Below are 10,791 nucleotides of genomic sequence, written 5' to 3'. Positions count from 1 at the left end.
AAGGTCCAGTTATAATATTACTGCAACACTCTCACTACATATGAGCGTCCTGTACCTGTATACCTGCCCTGTGTGCGGCGCAAAAGTATATAACAAAATGTGTGTGCACAAATACCTATCTCCTGAATGGTATTACTGCTAGATCTCCTGTACATAGAAATATGAGGTTCTTAGCGCACACTTTGAGCAAATTGTGCGAGCCCATCTGCCAACGTCAAGGCGACCTCTTCAGATGGGTCCCTACAGTAACACTACACTAACTTACTAACTGGGACCACCATTTTTAATGTTTATTATTACTGTACTAATGCAATCAATTGTACCTGTTATAATTCATTTTTTTAATTAGTTTTATAATTTTTTATTACTCTTGTGTTTATGATAATGGTATTACTAAAATCCCTATACTTAGTGTTGATCCAGAAGAGGGCAAAAACCCCAGGACACCTTCAGCCAATTTGTGTCACAGGGGAAAAATTCCTTCTTGACCCCGAGAAAAGGCGATCAGTCCTAGGACCCTGGATCAAATCTAATAATGTTATTACTAGTTATTAATAATTCTTATTAATATTACACAACTAATTGTACTGCTACTGTAGTTATTAGTATTTTAATTTAGGTTTTTGTACTTTTTATAGATAATATATTATTTATGTCCTGCTATCTTATTACTTTGCTATTCTAAGTTTTCTATAACTACTTAAAATATCACTACTAATACTACCCTATACCTAGAGTGTTGATCCAGAAGAAGGCAAAAACCCCAGGACACCTTCAGCCAATTTGTGTCACTGGGGAAAAATTCCTTCTTGACCCCGAGAAAAGGCGATCAGTCCTAGGACCCTGGATCAAACCTAATAATGTTATTATTAGTTGTATAATTAATATATTACTTATTGTACTACTGGAGTTATTTTAATTTATGTTTTTATTTTTATAAATATAGCTATTTAATATTCTTATTATTATTAATAACCTGCTATATTTTTACATTATTATTATTCTTTCCTATCACTACTAATACTACCCTATAACTACAGTATTGATCCAGAAGAAGGCAAAAACCCCAGGACACCTTCAGCCAATTTGTGTCACAGGGGAAAAATTCCTTCTTGACCCCGAGAAAAGGCGATCAGTCCTAGGACCCTGGATCACACTGCTATTCTACCTACTACTATTACTACTGTTATTTTATTACTATTTTATTTATTTCTTACTATTATCACTAGTATTATTACTCTTATTACACTAATACTGATACACTAGCACTATATTACACTATCCTGCTGTTACTTGGTGGTCTGATACTCACCAGCCGGTATTGCCGTATGTGATGTTATCGGCAGAGAGGTTCCAGCAGGATGGTCCACATGATGTTCCTCTTTCCTCTCAATTACCGGTTGATGTACTGGCGGAAGTTGGTCTGGTTCTCCTTCTTCCTTCTTGTTGTTGGGATCGGTTGTCTTCTTTTCTGGCCTTTGGCCGTCACTTCCCCCCTAGGGATCTTGATGTGGAGTTTCATCTTCTTTGCTTTCTCTTCTTTCTCTTCTTCCTCTTCTTCCTCTTCATCCAGGTAGGCGCACAGTTCTTTTAGTGTCTTCTGTCTTAAATCCATGATGTCCAGCTTTATCTTCTTTGCTGCTTTCTCCTCTTCTTCCTTCTCTTCTTCCTCGTCTTCCTCTTCATCCAGGTACTTGCGCCGTTCTTTTAGTTCCTTGCGCCTTTCTTCCCTCTTCCTTTTCTCCCTGGCTTTATACTCTTCGATGCATCTTCTTTGGGCAATGGGGTTGGTCGGCATAAGGCGCTGGAAGAGAAGAGATGAAGTTAGGAGGCTACAAGGAAGATCCGAATACACAGCTACCTTATAGAAGAGGCCGTAGCGTTGCCCTGAGTCGTCTCACTGACCTCCTTCTTGTAGAGGGGAGAAGGGAGAAACTTCACACAATACGCCAGTCTCCTCAGCTGTTCCTCAGGACTGATGTAATCTGCAGAAAACACAACCAGATATTAGGAGCAATCCTCACCGTACAAAGAGGACGTATGTATGTTAAGACTGTCAGAAGGAGCTCACTGATGGATTCTCAGTTAACTAGTTCTGCAGCCAGCAATAGACAGTACAGCACAGAGGGTACAGGAGGCAAACTGTGCACAATTTTCAATAAAACTCAGAAAAATATTTACCACCAAGTATATGCATTAAAGGAAAGAAAATGTCCCCACAGATGAGTCTGTTTAATGAAAGCCCCAGAAAGCCATGTAAGAAGAGTATAGAGAACGGTGAGTGAGTGATGGACACTACCTGCTCCAACGCTGGCAGAATACTCCATCCCCATGGTGTCCGCTGATATCTTCTCTTGTAGAAATGTCTCCACAATCTATAAAACATCAGGGGGCGTCAGCAGAGGGTTTGGGGATTGGCTGATATTTCTTTGGTCTTAGAAACATTGGCTACAAATAATTCGGGGGCTCTGCTGGGGAAAGGGCAAATTGGGAAATGTGGAGGATATTTACTGTTCTGTATCTGAGCTTCATTAAAGGGGAATTATCAGATGGAACAAGTCATCCCCTTATCCCTGGGCTCGGTGACGACTGATAGATCAGTGGGGTCCGACCGCGGGAAACTCCAGCAATCACCAAAAAAGGGCAGTGACCTCCATTAGAAGTGATCGCTGGATCCTTCCAGATGGGAGATGTGATGAGTGTGGCGCCCCCCACTGGTGTCTCAGCGTATCATGTGTTGGGGAATAATGACTTCTCCTCTGGTAAATGGGCTGATTCCTGTCAGTTGTGGTCGCTGAGTGCGTGTGATGGGATGTGGCTCCGTCCATTATATTATATCACGTCTTATACCTATAATCTCTCGCTGATCGCAGGTGTCTGTCTTCACACTCAGATCAGATGGAACAAACTGACCACATAGGAGGTTTTTTTTTTTTTAAATTCAAACCGAGCAATCCTATTGGCTGAGTATGACTGTCGTTACCATGGTGACAGAATTTTAAAGGGACAGAACATTAATAATGTATAATAGTGTATTTTATTACATATTTCACATAATAGTGGCTGATATATGGACCTGCACAGATAATATGTGGGCGCACACTTCTAGAACTCCTCATATTTTTCATACAGCAATTTGGTGGTGCTGCAGAGATATTTTGGGCGTAATATAACTTGTGCTGGCAATTGATCATCTATAAAGTAGTCTGGTAATGTATGTAATGGTCCTAAGATTGTGCTTTTATGTTCAATACAAATCTAAATATTAATCAGACGTCACTCCCTGCTATTTGAAGGGTTTTTGTCCCTTTCCCTATGTCAGAGTAGTATCACATATAGCTCGGATACGCTGCAGCCTTCAGAACAATGAGGTCCGTTGTGGCTTTCCCCTGCACATTCGGCCATTATATAAGTGACGGCAGCTGCGTTGTGTCCCTGCACGGCTGATAGCGTCGCTGTGCAGGGATTCAGTATGGTGGAGCTGCGGCTCTTTTCTTTTATGGGTCGATACAAGTCTTGTTCAGACATATAAATCTGCCTTGATTACATTGTAGAAAAGAAGGGTGACATTACAGGAGTCCCATACATTCTCAGTGTAAGATCAGTGGGGTCGGACCCCCGGCACCAGGGAGTATACAGAAGGAGCTTGTGAATGTCTTACTTTAGTGGTCTTGTAAGCTCCTCATCCCACACTTTTCCTGTATAGGACATATAGCTTTTCTGTATACATAACTCTTATGTAAAAACAACATCCTCCATGCACATTTCTGTAGGTTGCCTGATGGTTCAGGTGTATTTACATCATTTTTTTCTACTGCCCGACCTAACAGCGTTAGCTTGCTCTTTTAGCAATCCAATTGTATTGTTTCACATTTGGGGCGATTGTGTCAGCAGCAGGTTTCATTGTGGCTTTATATAATGGGCACTATTTTTATAGGCTTATTTGTAGATTAATGCCTTTGTGAATAGATACTTTGCTGCTACCTTGCTCTTTATTATATTGTGGTGGGCAGTCTGTAGTCATATATTGAGATTTTCTGTGACTAGTTGGGCATATACAGTACAGACCAAAAGTTTGGACACACCTCATTTAAAGATTTTTCTGTATTTTCATGACTTTGAAAATTGTACATTCACACTGAAGGCATCAAAACTATGAATTAACACATGTGGAATTATATAATTAACAAAAAAGTGTGAAACAACTGAAAATATGTCTTATATTCTAGGTTCTTCAAAGTAGCCACCTTTTGCTTTGATGACTGCTTTGCACACTCTTGGCATTCTCTTGATGAGCTTCAAGAGGTAGTCACTGGAAATGGTTTTCACTTCACAGGTGTGCCCTGTCAGGTTTAATAAGTGGGATTTCTTGCCTTATAAATGGCGTTGGGACCATCAGTTGTGTTGTGCAGAAGCCTGGTGGATACACAGCTGATAGTCCTACTGAATAGACTGTTAGAATTTGTATTATGGCAAGAAAAAAGCAGCTAAGTAAAGAAAAACGAGTGGCCATCATTACTTTAAGAAATGAAGGTCAGTCAGTGCGAAAAATTGGGAAAACTTTGAAAGTGTCCCCAAGTGCAGTTGCTAAAACCATCAAGCGCTACAAAGAAACTGGCTCACATGAGGACCGCCCCAGGAAAGGAAGACCAAGAGTCACCTCTGCTTCTGAGGATAAGTTTATCCGAGTCACCAGCCTCAGAAATCGCAGGTTAACAGCAGCTCAGATTAGAGACCAGGTCAATGCCACACAGAGTTCTAGCAGCAGACACATCTCTACAACAACTGTTAAGAGGAGACTTTGTGCAGCAGGCCTTCATGGTAAAATAGCGGCTAGGAAACCACTGCTAAGGACAGGCAACAAGCAGAAGAGACTTGTTTGGGCTAAAGAACACAAAGAATGGACATTACACCAGTGAAAATCTGTGCTTTGGTCTGATGAGTCCAAATTTGAGATCTTTGGTTCCAACCACCATGTCTTTGTGCGACGCAGAAAAGGTGAACGGATGGACTCTACATGCCTGGTTCCCACCGTGAAGCATGGAGGAGGAGGTGTGATGGTGTGGGGGTGCTTTGCTGGTGACACTGTTGGGGATTTATTCAAAATTGAAGGCATACTGAACCAGCATGGCTACCACAGCATCTTGCAGCGGCATGCTATTCCATCCGGTTTGTGTTTAGTTGGACCATCATTTATTTTTCAACAGGACAATGACCCCAAACACACCTCCAGGCTGTGTAAGGGCTATTTGACCAAGAATGAGTGATGGGGTGCTACGCCAGATGACCTGGCCTCCACAGTCATCAGACCTGAACCCAATCGAGATGGTTTGGGGTGAGCTGGACCGCAGAGTGAAGGCAAAAGGGCCAACAAGTGCTAAGCATCTCTGGGAACTCCTTCAAGATTGTTGGAAGACCATTTTCGGTGACTACCTCTTGAAGCTCATCAAGAGAATGCCAAGAGTGTGCAAAGCAGTCATCAAAGCAAAAGGTGGCTACTTTGAAGAACCTAGAATATAAGACATATTTTCAGTTGTTTCACACTTTTTTGTTAAGTATATAATTCCACATGTGTTAATTCATAGTTTTGATGCCTTCAGTGTGAATGTACAATTTTCAAAGTCATGAAAATACAGAAAAATCTTTAAATGAGAAGGTGTGTCCAAATTTTTGGTCTGTACTGTATATGTGAGGATTAACCATATCAGTACCTTGCAATGGTTTTGTTATTCATTGGCGCAATTGTTGCTTTTTAGTTGTTTTTTTAACATGTCTTGTATGTTTAGTCTTTAATAAAATTCTATATTTTTGATATTCCTTGGTGATCCCGGTCATTGCCTCCTTTCTTTCTCCTTGTTTCTTTCCATCTCTATTATGTAGCTGCAGGGTTAGGGGCGGCCGGTTCCTTGCAGGAATAGTTATCAGGACGGGTGCGGTTTCTGCTGTAATAACTCATTCATGTGACCCATCAGTCATCACCCGATCAGCCGGGCAATGCTCAGCACAGGCCGCCGTCATCCCACTTCTCTACATCTATTATATAGACACTCCACAACTGCTCGTTCTCTTCAGAATTCAGAAAGATTTTTTTTTTCATTTATTTATTTTTTTTATTTCCGCAGCCATGCAGTGACGCTAGGTAGGTGCTGAGCTAAAGGGAAACCCACCTCAGAAGAAAATTCTAGGGTCCTGATCACTAGAGATGAGAGCTTAAAGGGAATCTGTCACTAGGTTTTTGCCATATATTCTGAGAGCAGCATGATGTAGAGACAGAGACCCTGATTCCAGCGATGTGTCACTTTCTGGGCTGCTTGCTGGTGTTTTGATAAAATCTTTGTTTTATCAGTAGGAGGTTGTGACTAGAAGACTAGTAAACCTGCAACCAGGTATCCCTCATTTTTCAGGAGTGGTCCAAATTAAATAAAAAAGCGGTCTATAGGGCGCTAAAAGAATGAACACTAGAAGTGAAAAAAATTTTAGGACTAAAAAATAAATTTAATGAGCCCTTTCCACAAAGCGTTTCGATAGTGAACTATCTTCCTCAGGTGGTACATGGCGCGCTTTTTCTCCCTTTCTGTTTTCTCATTTTTCACAAGGTCTGTATAGCAGCCTTCTGCCTATGCACAGTGTACACAGAAAGCTGCCAATCAGTGGTGCAGCCGGTTATACGGAGCTCAGCATTCAGAGCACTGCTAGATCTGCAGTAGATAAAACTAAAATGTATCAAAACTGCAGCGAAATAAGGGACACATTTCTGGAATCAGGTTTCTGCCCTTACATCATGCAGATGGGATAGCAAAACCTGGTGGCAGATTCCATTTTAGAGCCATCGAATATTACCTTGTGACCTCTCAAAGGGGAACTTGATGTCTAGGATGGTTATTATTTTATGTCATGTGTCTCTTGATGCGGGATAACTTGTATGTAATGTGTTGTATGTTAGGTCTATGAACAGTACAAGTCCTTCAGTATAGGGTTACCTGAGAAGCGTAGCCAGCATGAAGCAGGACTTGTATTATGTTTTGTCAGGGATGATTAATGTCTGAGTGCTTTATGCTGCGTTCTGCAGTCATCTCTCTGCCATCCTCCATACACCCATCGCCGTCCTGTTCTCACACTTCTTTATTTGGCTTTTTTCTTGTGGTCGTAATATGGAGCATGTTGTATCCATAAAGCGGTCAGATTTGCCGGACCTCATGCTGTTCTGCCGAATCAGACCTAGATCATTATTGGGGGCTGGGGCACCTCCAATTCAAGACGGTAGACAAATCGTGTCTTGTGAGACTGCACGCTCCAGCACCCACAATACTGGAGCATCGGTTAGGTTTACACATATCCACCTGTTGTGTTTTCTTTTGGGACACAGCAGTTTGTAGAATTGTCATCATTAATGTTTTCTTTTTTTTATCTTTCCAGTATTACTGAAATTCAGAAAGATGTGGAGTACAGACTGCCAATCACCTTTAAGAACTTCACCATCAGCATCAATATGTAAGTGACACGGGGTGCTATTGTCTTAGTTGAGAGATTACGTTGCATTTGTTGGGGTTATTAAATGTGAACCTAATGGGAATTAAAGGGATTGTCCTCTACTTTGATATTGATAACATCAGCATTGGGTATCAATATCAAATCGATGGGGTTCTGACAGCCCCCCAGAGAGGGAGCCGCATGCTCCTATTCACTTGTGAAGATGGCCCCCACTGATTCCATATTAATGACCTATCCAATGGGTAAGTGATCAATATCAAGGTAGTGGGCAACCCCTGAAAGAAAGCAGACCATATTAGGTACTTCTAGAATATCGTTGTCCCATGCTGTTGATAGACCCCACTGCGTGTAATCGGTACCCTACAATGACTTGTCATCCATAGTCATGTCTTGTAGCACTGGAGCCATTAAATGATGTTGCTTGACGGCTCATGACGTCACTATAGATGATGTGTATTAATGCAAGTTGTTTAATTGCTACTAATAAGAAATCACTTTAAATCAATATGGAGGCTTATAGGGTCCTCTCAGCTTCCTTTTACATATGGAAGTAGTGGTAGAACAGTATCGTCGATTGTCCCTCCCCAGAAAAATTATCCTTTCTTTTTTTTGCAGAGCTCCGATGTGCCAGTCAAAAGGAAATGGAGTGTCTGCAGATTGGTGTGGGAGTGCAGAGGGGCGTGTCCGTGCACTTGAAAGGAGCTGTCTAAGTGCAGGGATACGCCCCAGTGCACTTCCAGACGGATTTGCATATGTTTTCCACACTAGATTTGTCATGATGGACTCATCAGATGTCTTATAACACCATTACGATCATATGTCAGGGTGCTGACGTCCCTTTATGCCTTACGCTACGTGCCACCTAAATGGATTTTCCATTGAGATGAGATGAGGCTGTTGGGTATTTTCCCCGGACCTGTCACGTTTCTGTAGGCTGCAGTCATGTATCCCGCGTCTTGCTCTAATACTTTGTTTTTATTGCAGTTTACTTCCGCCACAATTTCCTCAAGACAAACCTCTCATCACAGTCTTTCCACCGATAAGACATCACCTGGTGGACAAGCAAGGCCCCAATGTCACCTGTCCTTTACTACATAATGTAAGGAGACTTGGGAGATTTTGAGCACTGGACTTAGGAATGTTGTAATTTAACCTTTCAATGACTGAGGTGTTTTTTTTTATAAAGTGGATCTGTGTGGTCTCCTGACACATCTGTTTTAGTAATCTTATAAACCCTATAAAATCACAAATGTGCAGAGTTTGTGTTTCAGACCACTGTGCAGTGCCTTTGAAGGCTATGTTCACACATTGCGTTTTTTTCAGCGTTTTTTTAATGCAAATTTTCAGCTGTGTTTTACAGTACAAGCAAAGTCTATGAGATTTCAGAAATCTCGTGCTCACACCCTGGTTTTTGTATGATCAGTATTTTGTGATTTGCATTGTTTTTTGCTGAATAGAGCACGTCACTTCTTTCAGTGTATTTCACCCATTGAAAGTAATGTGTAGTGAAAAAACGCCTAGTGTGAACATAGCCTTACATCTAATTGACAATGGGGTGTTACCTTACTCCTTGTCCATGTCTAATCAGTTTGGACAGTAGGCATAATCACTACGACCAGGGGCCTGGCAGTGGCCAGTTGTCAATGTATCCACACATTTCCAGAAGATTGGCACAACGCAGAGGACCTGGGAAGAAGAGATGCCACGGTATTGTTACTTCATAGGGAATACACCTCTTTATTTTGGTAGATGAGGTCTTTGTCAAACACATCTTCAGCAGAGGAGAACGAAATGAAAGGATTAATGTATGTGTTAATGACCCGGTTCTGCGTGTGCTCTACGTAAAATGTGGCTGCAGATGGCTGTGCTGCATCGACACCTGATGTTTGGGAGCCACCTTACATCTAATGGGTGGGGGTCTTACATTGAGGTCCCCACTTCAGACATTTCTGATATTTCCAGTGAATTTTCCAAGGAAGTTTCAGATAAAAATACCATAAGAAAATGTGGTCAACCTTGTTTTAGTTTTTTTTTTTAATATATAAGATTTTTAGTTATAGTCTTTGTTATGTTCACATAGAAGACCGGTGGGTTTTTTCTTTTTTAGTAACAAAGTATATACAGTGGGGAAAATAAGTATTGGATACACTGACGATTTTGCAAGTTTTCCCACCTACAAAGAATGGAGAGGGCTGTAATTTTTATCGCAGGTACACTTCACCTGTGAGAGACAGAATCTAAAAATAAAAAACAGAAAATAACATTTTATAATTTTTACATACTTATTTCATGCAATTATGCAAATTAATTATTTGATACAATAGAAAAACAGATCTTAATATTTGGTACGGAAACCTTTGTTTGCAATTACAGAGGTCAGACGTTTCCTGTAGTTCTTGACCAAGTTTGCAGACACTGCAGAAGGAATTTTGGACCACTCCTCCATACAGATCTTCTCCAGATCTTTCAAGTTTCGGGACTGTTGCTGGGTGCAGTTGTCCTGTCCCCTTTGCAGAAAAGCACCCCCAAAGTATAAGGTTTCCCCCAGCATGCTTCTCAGTTGGGACGGTGTTCTTGGGGTTGTACTCATCCTTCTTCTTTCTCCAAACACGGCAAGTGGAGTTGATACCAAAAAGTCCTATTTTGGTCTCATCTGACCACATGACCCTCTCCCATGCCTCCTCTGGATCACCCAGATGGTCATTGGCGAACTTCAAACTGGCCTGGACATGTGCTGGCGTGAGCAGGGGACTCAGAATCATCCTTATCCCACGGGTCGAGATCTTGCATGGAGCCCCAGACCGAGGAAGATTGACAGTCATCTTGTGTTTCTTCCGTTTTCTAATAATTGTGCCAACAGTTGTTGCCTTCTCACGAAGCTGCTTGCATATTGTCCTGTAGCCAATCCCAGCCTGGAGCAGGTCTACAATTTTGTCCCTGGTGTCCTTAGATAGCTCTTTGGTCTTAACCATGGTGGATAGGTTGGAGTGTGATTGATTGAGTGTGTGGACAGGTGTCTTTTACACAGGTAACGAGTTCAAACAGGTACAATAAATACAGGTGAGGAGTGCAGAGTAGGAGGGCTTCTGAAAGAAAAACTAACAGGTCTGTGAGAGCCAGATTTCTTGCTGGTTGGTAGGTGATCAAATACTTATTTCATGCAATGAAATGCGATTTAATTATTTAAAAATCATACAATGTGATTTTTTTTTGGATTTTATTTTTAGATTCTGTCTCTCACAGTTGAAGTGTACCTATGATAAAAATGACAGACCTCTCCATTCTTTGTAGGTGGGAAAA

At 41.4% G+C, this 10,791-nt stretch overlaps 1 pseudogene; it reads left to right on the top strand.

Annotated features, from left to right (window-relative positions):
- The first annotated feature begins 2,362 nt into the window (after positions 1 to 2,362).
- Positions 2,363 to 10,791, top strand: part of LOC141241989 (vacuolar protein sorting-associated protein 37A-like) — a 29,342-nt pseudogene continuing 20,913 nt past the window's right edge.

Source organism: Phyllobates terribilis, unplaced genomic scaffold, assembly GCF_046119375.1.
Source record: "Phyllobates terribilis strain yellow unplaced genomic scaffold, ASM4611937v1 Scaffold_1030__1_contigs__length_461401, whole genome shotgun sequence".
Taxonomy (NCBI): Eukaryota; Metazoa; Chordata; class Amphibia; order Anura; family Dendrobatidae; genus Phyllobates; species Phyllobates terribilis.
This window is presented reverse-complemented; position numbering and strand designations above follow the sequence as displayed.